The 20,489-nt window shown below is 41.4% G+C and overlaps 1 protein-coding gene across 1 annotated transcript in view; it reads left to right on the top strand.

Annotated features, from left to right (window-relative positions):
• The first annotated feature begins 538 nt into the window (after nucleotides 1-538).
• Nucleotides 539-20,489, top strand: part of mef2d (myocyte enhancer factor 2d) — a 129,624-nt gene continuing 109,673 nt past the window's right edge. Inside the window, exon 1 of the mRNA XM_034697527.1 lies at nucleotides 539-770. The gene's annotated coding sequence lies outside the window, so the exon portion shown is untranslated. The remainder of the gene's footprint in view (nucleotides 771-20,489) is intronic.

A 20,489-nucleotide genomic window follows, 5' to 3' on the forward strand; every position in this document is an offset into this window, starting at 1 on the left:
TGCGCCTGAAAATCACACATTATCACTCGTTTGGAAGAGCAGCTGAGAACTGATGAAGACACACTTAATATAATGGGAATGAGTAAAAAAGGGGGAATATTATTTTATTATAAAGTTGAAACATGCGCAGTAGAAACCAGGGGATGTGTGTAGTCTCTTATTTTCCACTCTGCTGACTGAATGTGTAACTTAGACATCCGTGCTGTGTGTGTGTGAAGGCTTTCCGGTGTGTTCTCTGTGTTTGAATGTTGATAAATGTATATATAGTCTCCTTGGATGCATTTACGCACGAGCATAAATAACCCAGGACCCACGCGGGGTGAGAGCTCTGAGGAAGAGTTGGTTCATATTCAAAAGAAGCAGAGCAAAGTGGAGCCCCCTGCTCCACAACATGACACGGCGGAGGGATATAAACTCTTAACACATGATGTCGCCATCAGCCCTTCCTACTTCGCAGCTCACCTTCCACCAACTCCGCGCAGACGCTCTGATTGGTGGAGGCGGCGCGCACAGCTGAACGCTCATTGGCTTTGCCCTCCTGTCACTCATAAAGCAATGCCACAGGATAGATTAGGCACCATTTGCTAGAACTAAATAGTTACCTTGTACTGCAAGTAGGGAGAAATTTTTGTTGTTAATTGGTAGCCCACCGCGCGCGCCGCAGAGTCACTGCCCGGCCACGCTGAAAGCTCCTGCGCGCGCGTTGAATGCAGCAAAGTGTGACGTTTGAATCTCGCGTTTCATCAAACAGATGTGGAGACACTGCTCGGGTAAGTCTTCACTCTTCAACGCGTTCCTCCTGGTTGGGTGCCTCAGCCTGTGTCTGGGACTTCTGACAGTTGTGTGTGTGTGTGTGTGTGTGTGTGTGTGTGTGTGTGTGTGTGTGCTGCGCTGCTGTGTGTGGATGTTTGGATGTTTGTGCGTTCTTCTCTCCCCGGCGCGGTGTTGTGGTTGTGTGAACTCTGAGGAGGCTGCCTTGCCTTGCCTTGCCTTGCCTGCCTGCCTGGGAAGCCTCATCCTCCCTGTGCTGTGTCAAGGACACTGCTTGTGCTGCTTGTAGTTCTTTATAAAGTTCCCATCAGACCTGCAATCAGAGCTTTTTGTTTCCCCTCCTCACCCCTTCTGTAAATAACACCCCGGTGTGTTTGGAGCGTCGTGCGCAACAGTAAGAACTCTCCATTAGGAGCTGTCAGGAGCGATTTACGACAAGTGTCAGCCTGCTTTTTGACTCGATTTCTCTTCATTCCTGTAAATGGATTTGATGTGTGAGAGCAGCACGCCTGCTTTATTGGCAACTTTTATCGCGCCATCAATTCCGCTTATTAAATGACAGCAGGTTTAAACAGCAGAGAGGAGTGGGCAGATAAAGAGAGCGCTGTTTCTGCTCCAGGGGAACTGTATTGACTTGACTGATGAAATTGTGTTCCTTTTATTAAAAAAAAAACCCATATTGGATGTTTTCCCTCATCTCCTTTAAGCGATTGTGTCTGTAGAATAATGTGATGTCTCTTCCATGAGCCCATTTCCCTCGATTGTTGCTCTCATTGCTGTGCGTAATTGCTTCTCTCCCGGGAGAGAGTGCCATCAAACTTCTAATTTCCTCCTCAAACCCGGAAACCATTTCACTCGTGGAAGCAGCCCTGTAATGATGGCATCAATAAACCCGAATCAGGCTCGTGTCAAGTTATCTGTGAGATTCTTTGGGAGTGATAAATGTCCTCTTCGATCAGTTTTCACAGCTTTACTTTTGCCTACGAGACAAGGGAGCTCGGGGACTCCACAAAAAGAGAGGGAGACCAGAAGAAAGAAAAAGAGGAGAATAAATGGGGAAGGAATGACAGAAGGAAAGGATGGGGTAAGAAAAGGAGACATAAAGGAGGAAGAAACATGGAAAGAACAAAGAGAGAAAGAAAGAAAGGAAGAAAGAAAGGAGGATAGCAGGAAAGAAGGAATGAAGGAAATAAAGAAAGAAAGAAGGAAAGAAAGAAAGTAAGGAAAAAGGAATGAAAGAGAGAGTAAGAAGGAAGGGATCAAAGAAAGAAGAGCAGAAAAGAAGGAAAGAAAGGAGGAATGAAAGAAAAGAAAGAAAGGAGGATAGCAGGAAAAAAGGAATGAAGAAAATAAAGAATGAAAGAAGGACCAGGAAAGAAGGAAAGAGGGACAGCATGAAAGAAGGAATGATAGGAAAAAGGAATAAAAGAAAGAGTAAGAAGGAAAGGATCAAAGAAAGAGGAGCAGAAAAGAAGGAAAGAAAGGAAGAAAGAAAGAAAAGAAAGAAAGAAAGGGGGACAACAGGAGAGTAAGAAAGGAGGATAGCAAGAGAGAAGGAATGAAAGGAAAAGGGAATGAAAGAGAGAGTAAGAAGGAAGGGATCAAAGAAAGAAGAGCAGAAAAGAAGGAAAGAAAGGAGGAATGAAAGAAGAAAGAAAGAAAGAAAGAAAGAGAGAGAGAAAGAGGGACAGCAGGAAAGAAAGGATGAAAGAAGGAAAGAGAGAAAGAAAGGATGAAAGAAGGAAAGAGAGAGAGAAAGAGGGACAGCAGGAAAGAAAGGATGAAAGAAGGAAAGAGAGAAAGAAAGGATGAAAGAAGGAAAGAGAGAAAGGAAGGACAGCAGGAAAGAAAGGATGAAAGAAGGAAAGAGAGAAAGAAAGGATGAAAGAAGGAAAGAGAGAAAGGAAGGAGGACAGCAGGAAAGAAAGGATGAAAGAAGGAAAGAGAGAAAGAAAGGATGAAAGAAGGAAAGAGAGAAAGGAAGGAGGACAGCAGAAAGAAAGGATGAAAGAAGGAAAGAGAGAAAGAAAGGAGGACAGCAGAAAGAAAGGATGAAAGAAGGAAAGAGAGAAAGGAAGGAGGACAGCAGAAAGAAAGAAAGAAAGGATGAAAGAAGGAAAGAGAGAAAGTGAAGCAGCCCTGTAATGATGGCATCAATAAACCTGAATCAGGCTCCAGTTATCTGAGATTATTTAGGAGTGATAAATGTCCTCTTCTATCAGTTTCCACTGCTTTGCTTTTGCAGGATTTCACAGGCAGCTGACTGGGATTAGAGGGCAGGAAGACAATGAGAATATGTCTCAGGAGAGGAGTCTCCAGTGTCAGGAGGCAGGTTATCTATTACATCATTATCTAGTGCAGCAGAGGGATCCTCTGCAACACAGACTGATGAGTTTTTTTCTAGCAGCGCCTGCAGGTAAAAGTCCAGGTTGCCAAAAAGGTGTCACACGATCCTGAGGGAGAGAGTCCAGAAAGGGTGCTGCTGAGGAGAGCAGCTGAGCGTCGCCGCCGTCAGAGGAGAGAGAGCAGGTTTCAGGAGCGAGGAGTGAAAAGCAGGGATGAGTGTTTGTCCTGATGAAACAGGTAATAGAGAGATGGAGGAGTAAACAGGGGCAGTAAACAGGATGGTGTCATTCTTGGCAGGCGTGAGCTCCATAAAAGAAACCGTTAAAGTGAAATATGTGCTGCAGACTCGCTCCTGAATCTCTCACTCTCACTTCACGTTGCATCAAATAGGAGAGCTACAAACACCCCGGACTGTAAATATTCACAGAGTCCAGAGTCAAGAGGGAACGGAGGAACAAATTAAAGGTCTGAAGTGAAATCAGAGCCGCCTGCTTGAGTCAGAACACCGTCCAGAGAAGACCTGCCAAACATGGAGGCTTTCGCTTCCCTCGTCGCTCTGCTCGTCTCCACATCTTCAAACTGTGTCGCACTAAGATCTGACCAGAACCAAGCTTTAAGATGAATCACTGAGCCTTCAGGTGTGTGTTCAGACTCACTGTTGTTTCTGACATTACCTCCTCTGGTCCTTCCTCCTGCTCTCTGATGAAGCCACCAGGCCCCCTCTCTCAGTTCCTTCATTTGTCGCCACTTATTAAAAATGACACTCATACAGACCCGGCTGTGGGGTTCTATCTGGATGCTGAGTGCTCTGATGGTCACAGGTTACAGGGTATGAAAGTGGAAGTTCATTTAGGGCAGAGTAAGACAGGTGGTTGAGTTTTAATGGCGTGAGTTTGCTTTGCTGTGTCGCAGCAGGAGAGGAGGAAGATGAGATGGAGCCGGAGAGGGAGAGATGTTGAAGGGGAAAGGTTATAAAGTGAGGAGCTGAAGGATCACAGCGCGGCTCTGAGGAGACGTTAAGAGTGATTTCTCTTCTCTTCTAGTATTAACAAAGACCCGACATCAAGACCGGATCAGATCCAGTCCCATCTCACAGACAGGACTCAGTCTGATCTCATCTTAATCCACCATGAGCAGAGCACTTTGCAGCATTTAGCAAGTTACAGTGGCAAGGACAAACTTCCTTTAACAGGCAGAAACCTCCAGCAGGACCAGACTCATGTTAGACACACATCTGCTGAGACCGTGTTGGAGAGAGGGATAGAGGGAGATGAAGAGAGAGAGAGAGATGATAGTGGGGAGACGGATAGTAGTAGTTGTAGCAGCTGGAGTCTGGCACGTCCACAGCAGCAGAGATCCAGAGGAACCTACGAGACAAGGGAGCTCAGGGACTCCAGAAAGGTCTAAGAAAAGAGAGAAGAGAGGGAGACCAGAAGAAAGAAAAAGAGGAGGATAAATGGTGAAGGAATGATGGAAGGAAAGGACGGGATAAGAAAAGGAGACATAAAGGATGAAGAAACATGGAAAGAACAAAGAGAGAAAGAAAGAAAGAAAGAAAGGACAGCAGGAAAGAAGAAGGAGGAAGGAAAGAAAGAAAGAAAGAAAGAAAGAAAGAAAGAAAGAAAGAATGAAAGAAGGAATGAAAGAAGGAATGAGAGGAAAGAAGGAATTAAAAAAGAAGAAAAGAAAGAATGACAGATAGAAACAAAGAAAGAAGGAAGGACAGCAGGAAAGAAGGAATGACAGAGAGAAACAAAGAAAGGACAGCAGGAAAGAAGAAGGAAGGAAGGAAGGAAAGAAAGAAAGAAAGAAAGAAAGAAAGAAAGAAAGGACAGCAGGAAAGGAAGAAGGAAGGAAGGAAGTAAGGAAGGAAAGAAAGAAAGAAAGAAAGAAAGAAAGAAAGAAAGAAAGAAAGAAAGAAAGAAAGAAAGAAAGAAAGAAAGAAAGGACAGCAGGAAAGATACAAGGAAAGGAAAAAGGAAAAAGAAAGAAAACAAAAGGATGAATAACAGACCCCAAAAAAGGAATCTACAGCAGAGATCCAGAGGAACCTACGAGACAAGGGAGCTCAGGGACTCCAGAAAGGTCTATGGTTAGTAACTTTAAAGGGACAGGAAGAGTTAAAGTGATGGGCAGAGATCCAGAGGAACATCACAGACGAGTATCAGAGACATCAGTGTCGGCGTACTTATCTTCCAATGTTCACCAAAACAGAAACTCAGATGTTTACCTCTCTGCTCGTCACAGCTGAACCGACGAGCAGAGATCAGATTATCGTTAGGTAACGTTCAGTATTCAGTGTTGAGTAAAATCCGAACACATCATGTTTAAAAAAGAGACTCCTATCACCTCAAACATTCAGTGATTTGTACGTTTGTCTCATCTTTAATCACTTCTGGTATTCATCCGAGAAATCAGCTGTGCTTTGTTAGGGCAGCTTAAGTTATGTAACACATGTAGATCCCAAACCATGATGGACGTTGGAACAGTGTGATGTTTCTAACAGAGCTCCTGTGAGTGTGGAGCCGTGATTGGGAACACGTCGCTCCATCAGCCGGTTCTACAAACTCTGGTATAGTGTCGATGATGCACTTTAGTTTCAGCTCCTCATCCGTTGGTACGGCAGAGTCGGTCTTAAGTCTCCGGAGGGCTCATCTTTCACTCATGTTCTCACACAGGAACACAATCCACAAATTGAAGCGAATATTGTAACTGGACTTGTTGGGTGAAAGGGGGCTTTAAGCTGCTGATAAGTTATGGGCTCAGCTCCAGTAATGGGCTTTTGTGTCCCTGAGAAGCGTGACTGCAGGCGAAGCTGCTCGGCGCTCTCGTGGACGGAGTAAAGCTCGGCGCGGGGACAAAAAAAAACGAAGGAGACAGTTTCTCTCAGGAAAATAATCTCAGAATTAATTCCTGAACATCCAGAGTTTGTGGCTTTTGGTTTCCTCCGCCGTGTGCTCTGCTGGCACCAGTCAAAACACAGAGGGAACAACTCTCCTCCTCCTCCTCCTCCTCCTCCTCCTCCTCCTCTCCTCCTTACTTCTGTTCATTTGAGGAAGTACAATTGTTCTCTGCGGCCGCCGCTTCCTGCTGAATTGCAAACACAGGCAGAGAGCCGTGGAGCTCTCAGACGTTCCAGAGCGAGTCAGAGTCTGTCAGAGGCATGATGGAGTGACTGAGTGGGCCTAAGTGCACAGTCCTGTTCTGTTCTTCATGTAACAGCAGGTACGAGCTCCATCTCAGGGCCGTGTGCCGCATGGATGTCCTGACGTCTTCTCACAGCAGAGTTCAGGCTGCAGCTCCTCACTGACGTCAGTATTGATCACTGTGATGATTGATTTTCATCATTCATCTTTTTATTTTCTGCAAAAATCTCACCTGAGCTTTGCTTTCCCAACTCCTGGAGTGATGAGTGTCGATGCAGAGAACATTAATCCAGAAGAAAGTTTTATTAATGGAGTTAAAATGATTGAATAAACACGTTGATAAATGTGTGAAAGCAGACAAACGTTTCAGTTCTTTATGAAACAGAAACTGACAGAAGTATTGTGTGGTTCCAGGAACAGAGGAGGAGGAGTTTGCAGCTTATCAATGCTTCGTCATTTTGTTTGTTTACACTGTACACTGTATGTAAATGGACGTAGTCTCTGTGACGTCACCCATCTGTTTCTGAAGCCGATGGTCGGCGGGAGCCATATTGGAAATGCTGAACTCAACCTAACTTCTGTTGAGCTAGTGTGAAGTAAAGAGGCGGGCCTTTATCCTTTATCCATCTCACTAACAGCTACAGTGTGCCCTGTCAGTCAAGTCAGCCACGCCCTTATTTGGGCAAAACTTGTACGTCTAATATTTTTTTAAAAAATTAGGAGTTATGAAAATATTCACACCTCGAACAGTGTGTGCTGATAGAGAAATGAGCTATTCAGACCTAAACAGTTTTTGAACCAGGCTGTAAACATTTTTATTTCTGCTGTAAAGATCGTCTCTTTGAATGGGTGTGTATGTGGTTTCCTGTGTTTCTGCAGCCAGCCTCTAGTGGATGCTTGAGGAACTGCAGTTTTTAACATGGGCTTCATATTTTAAGACCGGAGGTTGCTGCTTGGTTTACACTCCTGACTTTTGCACATTCAGAACGCTCTGTGCAGAGATCAACCTCTGAGGGAAAATCAAACATCCTAGACTTTATGTCTGGAGGTTGACGGTATCCTGAGGACATGCTACATTCAAATTCATGCTGGTTTTCTGTGACTGCCAACCCTAGCTTTAACCAGCAGCGGGACAAGGTGCTGTAAACATGATTATTTCTGCTGTAAAGATCGTCTTCTTTGAATGGGTGTGTATGTGGTTTCCTGTGTTTCTGCAGCCAGCCTCTAGTGGATGCTTGAGGAACTGCAATTTTTAACATGGGCTTCATATTTTAAGACTGGAGGTTGCTGCTTGGTTAACACTCCTGACTTTTGCACATGCAGAGCGCTCTGTGCAGAGATCGACCTCTGAGGGAAAATCAAACATGCTAGACTTTGTGTTGAGAGGTTGACGGTATCCTGAGGACATGCTACATTATAATTCATGCTAGTTTTCTGTGACTGCCAACCCTAGCTTTAACCAGCAGCGGGACAAGGTGCTGTAAACATGATTATTTCTGCTGTAAAGATTGTCTCTTTGAATGGGTGTGTATGTGGTTTCCTGTGTTTCTGCAGCCAGCCTCAAGTGGACGCTTGATGAACTGCAGTTTATAACACTTCAGCATGGGCTTCATGTTTTAAGACCGGAGGTTGCTGCTTGGTTTACACTCCTGACTTTTGCACATGCAGAACGCTCTGTGCAGAGATCGACCTCTGAGGGAAAAGCAAACATGCTAGACTTTATGTCTGGAGGTTGAGGGTATCCTGAGGAAATGCTACATTATAATTCATGCTAGTTTCCTGTGGCTACCAACCCTAGCTTTAGGAGGTGCTGCTAGTAGCGTCTGTCTCCACCTTCATGTTGGTGTTTCTATGATGTAGCACCGTGGCGTGTATGTTTAAATTTCACAACCCTGCTCAATCTCACATCACTACACATGCATTTCTTGAGACTGTTGCTAATGTTTGCCGGGGGCTACGGATGAACATTAGCCTTATGGCTAACTCTGGCTTATTTACATTGATGCAACGCTGAGATGTTCAATAATATGCACTGTCCCTTTTAAATAAATAAAGTAAATATTCTTCTTTTGCTATTTAATGCAGTTAGCATTCTTCTTCTTCTGTTGTTTAATGCGGTTAGCAAACAGCTTTAAGACGCTCTGTTGCCACCGTGTGGCTGGAATATGTATTACAACCAGGCACCGGTGAAATGATCACAAATTGTACTTTTAAAATGAGAAAATATTCACTTTATTTTTTTGTTATTCTTTATTTTTGTTATGGACAGCAGTTTGTTACACAGAGCATTGACATATATAAGAGAGAGTAATGTTAATTCTCTCTGCAGTCCTCTGTTTTTAAAGATTATTAGCACTAAATACAACCAGAGGGCGACAATATGTTTACATCAGAGTGAGTCAGAAGCATTTCAGGGAGAGATAAGTGACAGAAAATCACACGCAAAATGAATACAAAATATGCAATTAGCTAAGAGAAGACAGCATCACCGGGCCCTTGAATGGAATCATCCACAGAACCTGTCTGTAGGGGTTTACATAGTTAGTCCACTTGGTCCAGAGTTTAATAAAAACCTCCTTCTGAAGTCATAAAAACTCAAACTGAACAAATATTTGAGCATTTAAAAGTCATGCCCCGTCCCTATCCCAGACGTGGTCTTTAGGGTTGTTTACTGATCACATCTGATCTGATTCATTGAAGCTTCAAAGACAACAAACGTACCACTACCAGAATCCTTCACATTGAATTGATCCATCATAAACTGTGATAGTGTTTGTTCAGATTTGATTCAGCATCCCAAACCAGCTTCTTCTGCAGCGCCCCGTTATTAAAACATTAAACAATAACTGCACAGACTCCCTCCATGAATGCTTCATCAGGAGAGATATCAGAGGATCTTTGGAGAGTAGTAAAAAGTCCAAACCGAGCGTCTGAGTTACGAGAGAGCAGAAACACGAATCCCCTGACAGATCTCCAGAGCTCTCCATTAGTCCACATCCTCCAGACTCTGACAGTGGAAGCGGGAACTTTGGCGTGCACTGTAATTGTAACTGGGGTCTAATTTTCACTAATCAATACGTTTGTTGGCCGGGCTGAGAATTGATGGATTTAAATCACTGCTGAAGCCGAGGCTGTGTTTCGCCAGCGAGAGCAGAGAATGACATCAATAAGCTGTGGAGGTTCAGAGTGTGTGTCCTGTGTTCGCTGGTCTGTGTTCTGTGTTCGGACTGGATCTAAATAAGGAAGTGAGCTGGTGGGTTTGAGAGCATGACAGAGGTGAGCAGAGGGGCTGCAGCATCCTGTGGTGGAGGCTGAGTGTCCTGCCACCTCATTGATTTGGCTGTTTACCTTCTTTAGCCTCAGCGGACGTGTGTTTTCGGCGTGCTCGCCTGCAGCTGACCCGTCATCCAGGCAGAAACATCTTCCTGTGCGCCGGGTTAGAAAAGCATGCCCCCTTCACTGCTGCCGGACTGAAAAGCCTCGCACCACAAGTCGTGCTCCTTTTTTTAAACAGAGCATTTCAGCAGAAAGGAGCAATTACTACCTGCTCTGCTCGTGTTGCTTTCATGGCCTCTTTTGTGTGCTGATTCCAGGGCAGATTTTGTCCGCTGCTGTTCCCACGCTGAGCGAGGAGAACAGGAAGAACTCAGCGACGCAGCAGGCCTCTGCCTTCTGCTATTATGGCTATGATTCAATCATCGCAGGGCAGCGCTTTACCCCGGCACTTTGAGAGAGGGAAAGAAATGTCCTCACTCCCTCTCGGCTAATGGAACTTAAAGCCAAAGGTGTTTTTGTACAAAGAGGAGACCATCAGCCACTTAATGTGGGAAGTAGCGGCAGCATGCCTCACCTCGCAATCCACTCTACCCCTACTGCGATTTCAAAATGGCCTCCCTCCTGTGCGTGCAGCCAGAAAAGCACCACGCAGGGTGGAGGAACCAGACCGGGCGAGATTTGTCTCTCCTGGTGCTGCTCATCACACCCACTGTTTGTTGTCTTTGGCCAGAACACAAGTGAAAAAGTTCAGCTTTGGATTCAGTTTTCAGTTTCACTCGCAGCGAATCCAAGCGGTCAACAAATGTCACATGACTCACAATTTACTGTTTCAAAGATTCACTGAAACTACAACAGTGACTGATGGTGCTGAAAGCTGCTTTAGCCAGACTGGAACTTTTACTCCTCGAGATATTCACAAAGTAAAACAACAGGAACCATCAATATATGTTATTTCTTTATATGCAGATGATGTTGATGTTTATGTCGCTTATTTTTATGCAGTTTTGTTGAAACAGTGAGTCAGATATCCTGTAAATTTAAAAGTTTGGACTTGATGGATGTTTTTTTTAGGAGGTTACAGACTCATTTTTCTTATTAAATAATTGTATTAAAATATAAAACCATGTGAGGTGACTAATTCATGATAAAACTGAGCAAGCGGCAGTGACATTGATTTTTTTTAAATAAATATGTTTTTAGTATTTTATCATTTTCATATCAAATTCAAGGCTCACTGTACAAAGCAGAATTTCAGACAAAGATGTCTGAAATCCTTTTAACAGAGAGAAGAAAAATAAATACATAAATAAATAATTATTAATAACAATAATGATTAAAATAGTAATAATGCTTTTAACAACAACAATAATAATAATAAAATAATAATATACTTATATAATTACATTCCCACCATCAATTTAAAACAGATCAACATTAAAAATAATAATAATAATGCCGATAATAACAGACCTTTGACTCAAAAAGACACGAGACATGTAAGAATGTAAGTGTATAGACTGACCCTCGATTTGCTGCTTTGGAGAAGAGAGGCCTCTGTTGTTTGGGTGATTTGTACAGAGATGGTCTGTTTGCTAGCTTTGAACAGTTGAGCTCAACTTATAATTTGAATAGTGCAGACTTCTTTCGATACTTCCAACTTAGGGACTTTGCAAGGACCCATACGTTAGCCTTCCCCTGTATTCCACCTCCCTGTGGGATAGACAATGCCCTTAAAGTTAAATCCCTCCCTAAGGGACATGTCTCTTTTTTCTACGACCTCCTGACTCCCTCTGATGAATCCATTCTAACCAAAATTAAAAGTAGTTGGGAATCAGAACTGCAAATTACTATAACTAATGCATTTTGGGAGAGGGCTCTTAAAGTAATTAACAAATCATCAAGTTGTGCTAGGCTATCCCTTATTCAATTTAAAGTATTTCATAGGCTTCATTATAGCAAAGACAAACTCTCCAAGTTCTATCCAGATAAGACAGAAGAGGAGTGCAGTAGGTGCTCCCAAACCCCTTGCAACCTTACCCACATGTTTTGGACATGTCCCGAACTATGCGAGTATTGGAAATCCTTCTTTTTGGCAATTTCTGACATCCTGGACCTAAAGCTTCAGCCATCTCCTCATATAGCCATCTTTGGCAGAGCCCCGCTTGATTTAGCCACTACAAAAACGCAAAACAATGTGATAGCATTTGTGTCCCTGGTTGCCCGGAAAAGAATCCTTTTGCTTTGGAAGTCTTCTCAACCACCTTTATTCAGAGTTTGGCTAAACGATGTTTTAAGTCTGCTAAAATTGGAAAAGATAAAATTCACCATCAGGGGCTCATCGGATAAATTTTATACCCACTGGAGGCCTTTACTTGATTATGTAGACCGCCTCCCTCCCAAGGAGTTGACCCCATAGACGGCAGCGCTAATTCAGTACCTTCTCCTTACTTCTTACCTACGTGCAGGATGGTTGTTTGTGTGTGTGTGTGTGTTTAAAAACAGAAAAAGACTGTTAACTATTACACTGTATTGGTTGTACTGTAATAATCCTGCAAAAACAAAATAAAAATTAAAAGAATGTAGGTGTATTGGCTATTTGACTTGGTCAACTTTACAGAACTCAAAACTCAAATAAAAAAATGGCCACGAGGCGCGGGGAGAGTGGATCGTACACAGTGTCCAAAAGATTGCCAGTGTCCAGCCAAGTATTCAGTATTTTGGTGGTTTATTGTACAACACAAAAAAGCTTCTCTCAAACAAAAGGGAACGTCTCTAAGCCTTCAAATCTCCTGGTAAACAAACATTTACCTCCCCGGTGTCCGCCCCTCCTGTCTTACCTGCCCATCTATATACATGTCAGTGCAAAAGCTATCAACCTACAAAAGTCAGTAATGAAATATATTAATAAATTAATCCTAGAATTACCTTAAATGAAATAACAATAAATTAATTGATTAAAGTAATTATAATCAAATGTACGAAACAATGTAAATAGCTCCAACAGTTAGATTAGACAAAACAAAAGCAAAACAAAAAGTTTTAGCATATAATGAATCGTCCTCCAACTCCCATCCATGAAGAATGCGACAGTCACATTTTGCATGATTAAAATTCCATCATTTTGCATTTCAAAACAGATTTTAAGTCCATATTAACGATGTGAAACAACTCTTACAGCTGTCTTGATTTTGGAGTCAAATTAATGCAATGAAATGTACTTTATGATGTAAGATTTATTATTCAAATAAATGCTGCACTGCTGCACCAATGTGTACTGAAAGTATCACTTAGAGGTAGAAGACTGCTTCAAGGTGTACAAAATAATGCTCTGCTGAATGTATGATGACATCAGTCTGATTAGCTGCACCTGCATGCTTAGCTTGTACGTGGGAGCTCAAACTCAAAGTGCATTTTACATTAGATTTGTCAGCTGAGCCTCCTTGGAGGTTTTTAGAAGTGAAATGTTGCGTTCAGAAGCTCAGTGTTGTTATTTCACATCATGGTGGCAGCGGGAAGCAGGAAGACACTGCGGCAGTTTTAGTACGGTGTGCTGAAAGGGACAAAATAGAACATGATTAAAATAGATAACACCTTAATATCAGACCTTGATCAGATTTACCTCTTGGACTAAGTAGTAAACAAAGCACACCAGTGCCTGAGTTGGTAGTTTTGCTTACTGTTACATTTTTTGGACGACTTTTGAACTCTTCTAAAGAATCTGAACTTTAAACAGTGACGTGAACGTCATTGTAAAGACGTGTAGTGTTCCAGCAGTCAGGGAGTGTGGTCCTGCAGACTATAGGAGCTGAAAGCATCTGATTTCTGGCTGAGCATGAAGCTGTAATTTAGCAGCTTTTATTTCCACAGCAGCTGCGAACACTTGAAGAATAAAAGTGAATCAGAGCATCCATCCTGTCCAGTCTGTGGTTAAGCTCTCTGCCCATTTCTGCGAGCGAGGCTTTCAGAGCCCGAGAAGAAGAAGCTGCTCTATTACACGTCGATATCCTCCCCAGTCCACCGTGAAGCTGCATGAAACAACATCCCAGACGTGTCTTTGGGTTTGGCGTTGCTTCCTGCCGGTGGATCGCATTGCTTGGTAGGAGACAGAAAGTCATTTGGTGCTATCGTGTTTTTAAACAGAAGAACCTGAGCACCAAACCGAAGCAGTTTGAATAGAACTTGTAAGAGCTTGCAGAAAGTCACCGTCCTTACAGACAAGTTTAGATTGTCAAATAGATAATGACTATCTTCAAGTAGAGCTGTACTGACTCCAGTTTGTCTGTTTTTAAGATAAAGAGGCCAAAGTCACTGATTCATTGGCTTCCAGTATCTTTCAGAATTTATTTTATTTTATTGTTTTTTGAATATCTTAACGGTCTTGCACCTTCTTATTTAGCAGATTTGCTTTTATCATATGAGCCTGTGAGAGCCCTCAGGTCTTCAGGTAGTGGACTCAGGACTTACCTTTTTTCTGAGTCTTATTTAATCTTACTTTATTTACTTATTATTTAGTTAAATTTTAGTCAGTATCAAAGTCATACAAGTCTTATTTTAAATTATTATAGACAGATATATATTATTTATTCAGTTATTGTATTTATTTTTAACTTATTGTGTATTATTTGAGTATTTATTTAGTTTTAAATTAGATCAAATTTTATTCCATTTATTTATTTACAGATGACCTCTCAAAATTTTTATATTTCCTGTTTAATTTTAAATTTTAATGTAGCATCTTAGTTGTTTTTTTTTTACTGGTTAAATTTTTTTATTTTTTTATTAATTATTTTATTTTGGCGAGTTTAATTTCCTGTCTTTAGTTTTAACATCTTATTTTACCTCCATCATGAGAGCGTTCAGGGACATATTTATTATATATATATATATATATAAATTTTTTTTTTTTTTTTATTTATTTATTTATTTATTTATTTATTTATTTATTTATTTATTTATTTATTTATTTTGTATTATTATTTATTCTTATTCTTATTTTGTATTATTCTTATTTATTTTATTATTATTATTATTATTATTATTATTATTATTATTATTTATTTATATTTTATTATTTATACTATTGTTATTTTATTTTGATAGATAGATATATATATTATTTATTATTTATATATCTAACCTTGAGTATGGATTGTTGGCTGGGTTTGGGGATGGAGGGTCTTATACTTTTTTTTTATTTTTAATTTTATTCTATTTTATTACTATTATTATTTTAATGCACAGCACTTGTGTTCCAATGTTCTCATATGAAAGTGCTTTACAGATAAAGCCTGATTGATTGATTGATTGATTGATTGATTGATTGATTGATCGATTCTCATTGTGAGCGTTAGCATGGTGACGTCTTCTTTCAGAGCTTGACCTCTGACCTAGTCACTTATTTTGAAGTCACTGAAAAGCCATGAGTGACAGTTTCTGGATGATTGATGGAGAACATTTACAGATTATTTTCTTACAGTCCACCGACGCTCTGAAACTAAATAAAGACACACAGCTGTACACGCTCTGTGTTTGTTTCCTGCTCTGACCCCCCGAGTTAGACCGAAGGATTAGGGTCCAGAAGAGGCGAGGCTGCAGGGCAACAAACCGCCTTACTTACACTGGACTAATCCCTGTCCTCCAGCAAGCTCTTAATTGAGCCATCATCAGCTGCTGATTCTATGGGTTAAACATCAATTAAGGTAATGAGCACATAGAGAGGAGGCGGGGGGGCGGGGGGAGTCAGTCTGGGGGGCAGGGAGATGATGCAGACCCACCCTGAGGAGGAGGATGAAGAGGACTGAAGTGTGTGTTAGTTGGTTGAGCTGTGTGCTCATGATGATGATGAAGATGATGATGATGGAGGAGCAGATGAAGGCTCCTTCAAACAGCCTGACTCCTGGTGTCTGTTGGTTTAGCTGGTGTGTGTGTGTGTTTTTGTGTCTGTGTGTTTGTGTTGGACCGGCTGCAGTCTGGGTGACGGCTCAGCTGCTGCTGGACAGTCAGGACGCTCAGTCACTCGTCTTCTATCAGAAAGGGTTGAGCGTTCTTTTCCAAAGCACAAGATGACGCCCTCAAATGACTTCTGTCCACAGTTAAAACCCGTCTGATGCCAGAAAATCACTCGGCTGGGAGGCCAATTTACAAAATCAGAAACACTTAAAGAGACAGAACATTTTCACAGATCCAGAAACTAATTTAAACAAATTTACAAACTGCAGATTCTACCTGAAAGGGAATCTACCAAATACAGGAAGTGACTGAGTGAGCGGAAACAAGTTAATGTGGATTTTCAAAATAAAAGACATTGGTACTCTGAAAATATGCAAAAAATGTGTGTTTCTAATTTGAAGTGGCTTTTATTTTGAAATGACACATCAGATCTGGCTTGGATTGGCAGGACTGAATTATGAGGTTGTCCACTATAAGTGATCCAGAAGTAGTCAAGTGAGCGGTTGTGACTGACTCAACAACAGTACAATCTAATATGGATTTTCAAAATAAAAGATGTCTGTAATGTGAAAATGTGCAAAAGCAAGGAATGTAATATATATTTGACTTTTTATTAAAAAATGCAAAAAAAGAAGAGTGCGTTTCAAATTTCAAGTGGCTTTTATTTTGAAATGACACATCAGATCGAACTGGGATTGGCAGGATTACAGTATGAGGTTGTCCACTGTTAGTCTGAATTAAAATGAGTCAGTGGAAACCATTTCAATTTGAATTTATCCATAATCAATGTAATTTGGTAAATTTCTAATGGCTTTTATTTTGAAATTCCAAATCAGATATAGCTGTGATTGGCAGGAACACAATTTGAGGTGTTCTCTTATCAGCCTGAATCAGAATACTTGAGTGGATTTTAATGCATGCTTTTGCACATGGTCATATTACAGACGTCTTTTATTTTGAAAATCCATATTAGATTGTCCTGTTGTTGAGTCAGTCATGATCTAGTGTGCTAACATTTCAGTCTGATTTTACACAAGTCTTATGATTTAGGCTGTTGGGTTTAAATATCAGTTTCAAATTAGCTGCAACCATTACAATTTTCTACTCTTTCAATGGCTTTTATTTTGAAATGACACATCAGATCGAGCTGGGATTGGCAGGATAACAGTATGAGGTTGTCCACTGTTAGTCTGAATTAAAATGAGTCAGTGGAAACTATTTCTATTTGAATTTATCCATAATCAATGTAATTTGGTAAATGTCTAATGGCTTTTATTTTGAAATTCCAAATCAGATACAGCTGTGATTGGCAGGAACACATTTTGAGGAGTTCTCTTATCCGTGTGAATCAAAATATTTGAGGGGAAACAGGGTTAAAGTCAAATCTGTATTAATCCCCCAGCTGTTGCACATTTTCATATTACAGACGCCTTTTATTTTGAAAATCCATATTAGATTGTCCTTTTATTGAGACACTCACTATCTCGTGTGGTTTTCTTTCTGTGTGATTTTAAACTAGTTGGACTGTTGGTTGCAGTTCATTTGAAACTGATATTTAAAGCCATCACAATTTTCTGCTCTTTCAAGTTGCTTTTATTTTGAAAATGTAAAAAAACGCTCACTCGATCACTTCCGGTAGAAACTGCCATTTGTAAACTGTTTCATCCGTTGTAAATTTGCACTTCCCAGCCACCGTACACAGAGGAGGAGAGGAGGACCCAAATACTCACATAGATGAACTGATGCATCTCTGTGTGCAGTATTTTGTTTATTGGACAGACGTCACTCTGAAGGATCTCTCTCTCTCTCTCTCTCTCTCTCTCTCTCTGATCACACACTCTGAGAGAGTCTGAATCCTTGATCCTGGATGGAAAACATTAAAACAGACGGCGTTGTTCGTGGGCCGCTCAGGTGTGGGAAACACTTCTTTACATGCAGATCCAAATATTATGTTTTCCTTTCTTTGTAAACTGCAGCAAACAAGTGATGCATTTCATATTTCTTCTCTGTGGGAGAAGAAGAAGAAGAAGAGGTGCAGGCGTACTGTAGAGTCTCAGTGTTGTGAGCGAGTAAAGAATAAAAAACACCAATTACAGCCCGAACAACCTGAACTTCATCAAAAGAAATCCCAGAATCCACCCACACTGTGTGACTGACAGGTGATGTGTGGAAGTGCAGGGAAGCAGCAGAGAAACAAAAGACACAGACAAAAGAAAGAAGTGTAGTTGCGCTCTTAAAATGTCATTATGTGTGAGTGTTTGATTCTTTCTGAAGCTCCAAAGAGACGCTCTGCAAACAAACCCTAATTAACTGTAAGGGCGAGATTGGCGTCTGTCCCCTCCGAGTGTTTCCACGCCGGTTTGTTTAAGTAAAAGTCACCCGGGGTTGGAGAGGGGATCGTCAGACAGCCTCTGGTATGTTTTGGTAGCCCTGCTCGATGAAATCTTCCTAATTATTTGAAGTGATCATTAGAGACGCTCCTGTGGGGTTTGATGCTGCAACGCGCTGCAACTTATCTCTCGGCTCGACTTCATCGCTCCGCCGTGGATCCAGTGAAATTTGTTGTATCAGTATCTAACAGGTCAATGAAATGTCAATATGAATCCATTTGGAATACTTTCACCATGTTAAACTCATCATTCAATATTTAACAAACACAGATGATTCAATCTTGTGATGCATAAGTATTTAATAAGCAGAGCTCTTTAGATGACTCACGGATTTAATAGAATCCTGAAATGTGCTTCACTTTCATGTCAGCGCTCACTTTTTATCAAAACAGGAGCCGTGTTTTCTTTCATGAATGACACCTCTGAGTTAACGCTCTGAAGGAGAACCTGCTCCTCTATTATAGATGCTTTCTGAGACGTGCTTTAGGCGCTTGACCAACAAGAAGACTGAGTTTTATCTAACACACAAAATATTGATTCACTCAAGTCAGAGGTCTGCACTCATTTGAGCAGTTCAACCCTTCACTGCATTGATTTCTGATCTCTTCCAGACATTTAAAGCTCCTGTAAGGAACTTTGGTTAGTGCAGATTTGGCGCCCCCTGTAGCCAAAGCTATACTTCTTGTTCCTTTACTGATTTTTGTCAAATATGTTAAAAAAAAATATGGTTGCTTCAGCAACAGGAAGTTCATCCGACCCTGTTTCAGACATTAAGATGACTTAACAGAAATGATCAGTGTGGTTGATTGTGGTCGAGTTTGCCTCTGTAGGTCCTAAAAGGGCATGCATGCTACCATCAGGACCCTAAATTCCATGAGTCATGTTTTTCAAACATTAGCCTTTCATTTAATAAGTAAAGGATTATTTAAATGATTTAAAATAGTTTATTCCCCGGCTCTCTTACTGATCTTCCGGTTATGTAAGATGCTTGATTCTGATTGGTCCAAACCCCCTTTACAACGGTTAATAACTTTCACATTACCTCACCTTACAATCTGTGGTGTCAACAAGCAAAGCTAAATGTGTCTGAACTCTTTTCCGTGAATTGATTTGACATGACTTGCTACCTCTGGCGTTGCTCATGTTAGTGAAAGTTAATAACCGTAGTCAAGGGTTTCGACCAAGCGGCAACCTCCGGTCTCAAACTATGAAGCCATAGACAGTATAAATAATGGACATAGTATCCGTGACGTCACCCATCTGTTCCTGAGCGCTGTTTTGAAGCCAATCGACGGCGGCAGCCATATTGGAAATGCAGAACTCAACCAGGCAGAGTGTGACGTAAAGGGGCGGAGTTTGAGCCTCCTAGCCAACAGCTATGTGTTCCCGACAGGGAGTCAAGTCAGTCATGTCCTTATTTGGGCAAAAACTCTTAATCTTAATATTTTCTGAACCGTCACGTTAGAAAAAAATTCACCCCCCGTACAGTGTGTGCCGATAGAGAGATTAGCTTCGTAGGGCCAAGCTGTTTTTTGAACCAGGCTGTAAACATGTTTATTAAAGGTGACATATCATGCAAAATTGACTTTCTAATGGTTCTCTACCTGAAATCTGTGTCCCTGTCTACAAACCCCCCGAGAATGAAAAAAATCCATTCTGCCCCTGTTCTGATTTCTCCACCTTTCTGTAAATGTGTGTGAAACCAGCCGTTTCAGTTTTCAGTGTTTTTGTTACGTAACAACAATATCCGGTCTGTAACAGGAAGTCAGAGCTCGGAGCTTGTTCAGCCCATAGACTGTATAAAATACAACTCAACCCCTCCTCCGTTTTTCATTCCCTGCACACATGTGTGCTAACAAGGAGCTTAGGAGGGAGGCATACTAGTTGTAGGCTGTCTTAATAAACACAAAGGTCGGTTTTACTCCCCACGTCTGCAGATTTGAAGATCTAGTGGATGATTTTTATTTATCATGGATAAGTGCTAGCGCTAGTTAGCATAGCCACATAGCTACATGTTGGTAGCTGTGTACCAAGACACACGTCGACATGCTGACAAATAAAACAACAAGAAACACAGAATCTGTGACCAATCCTTCAGAAAGGTCCTGCTGCAGGCGCCTCTCTGTCAGGATCAGATTCTGGATCAGATTCAGAGGGTTGAAGTAACGCGGGTCTGTGAGCAGCCGTGTATATTCAGCCAACATGTAAACATTAGATCAACGTGCTGGACAGCCGAGGGCACATCCACTTCCTGAGGGGGCGTGGTCAGAGAGAAAACAGAGTGTTCTGATGAGGAATGAAGAAGAGGACTTTTCAGGCAGACCAGAATCTGATTTCAAAGTGTTTTTTTGAGCATAAACTTTAAAGACATGGGGACCTCTTAGACCAATATATGTTGATGAAAAAAGCGTGATATGTCCCCTTTAATGCTGCAAAGATCGTCTTTTTCCCATTCATGTCTATGTGGTTTCCAGTATTTCTGCAGCCAGCCTCAAGAGGATTTTCAATGAACTGCAGTTTATAACACTTCCACATGGGCTTCATAGTTTGAGACCAGAGGTTGCCTCTTGTATGAAGCCCATGTGGAAGTGTTATAAACTGCAATACATCT

This window comes from Notolabrus celidotus, chromosome 12, assembly GCF_009762535.1.
Source record: "Notolabrus celidotus isolate fNotCel1 chromosome 12, fNotCel1.pri, whole genome shotgun sequence".
Lineage (NCBI taxonomy): Eukaryota > Metazoa > Chordata > Actinopteri > Labriformes > Labridae > Notolabrus > Notolabrus celidotus.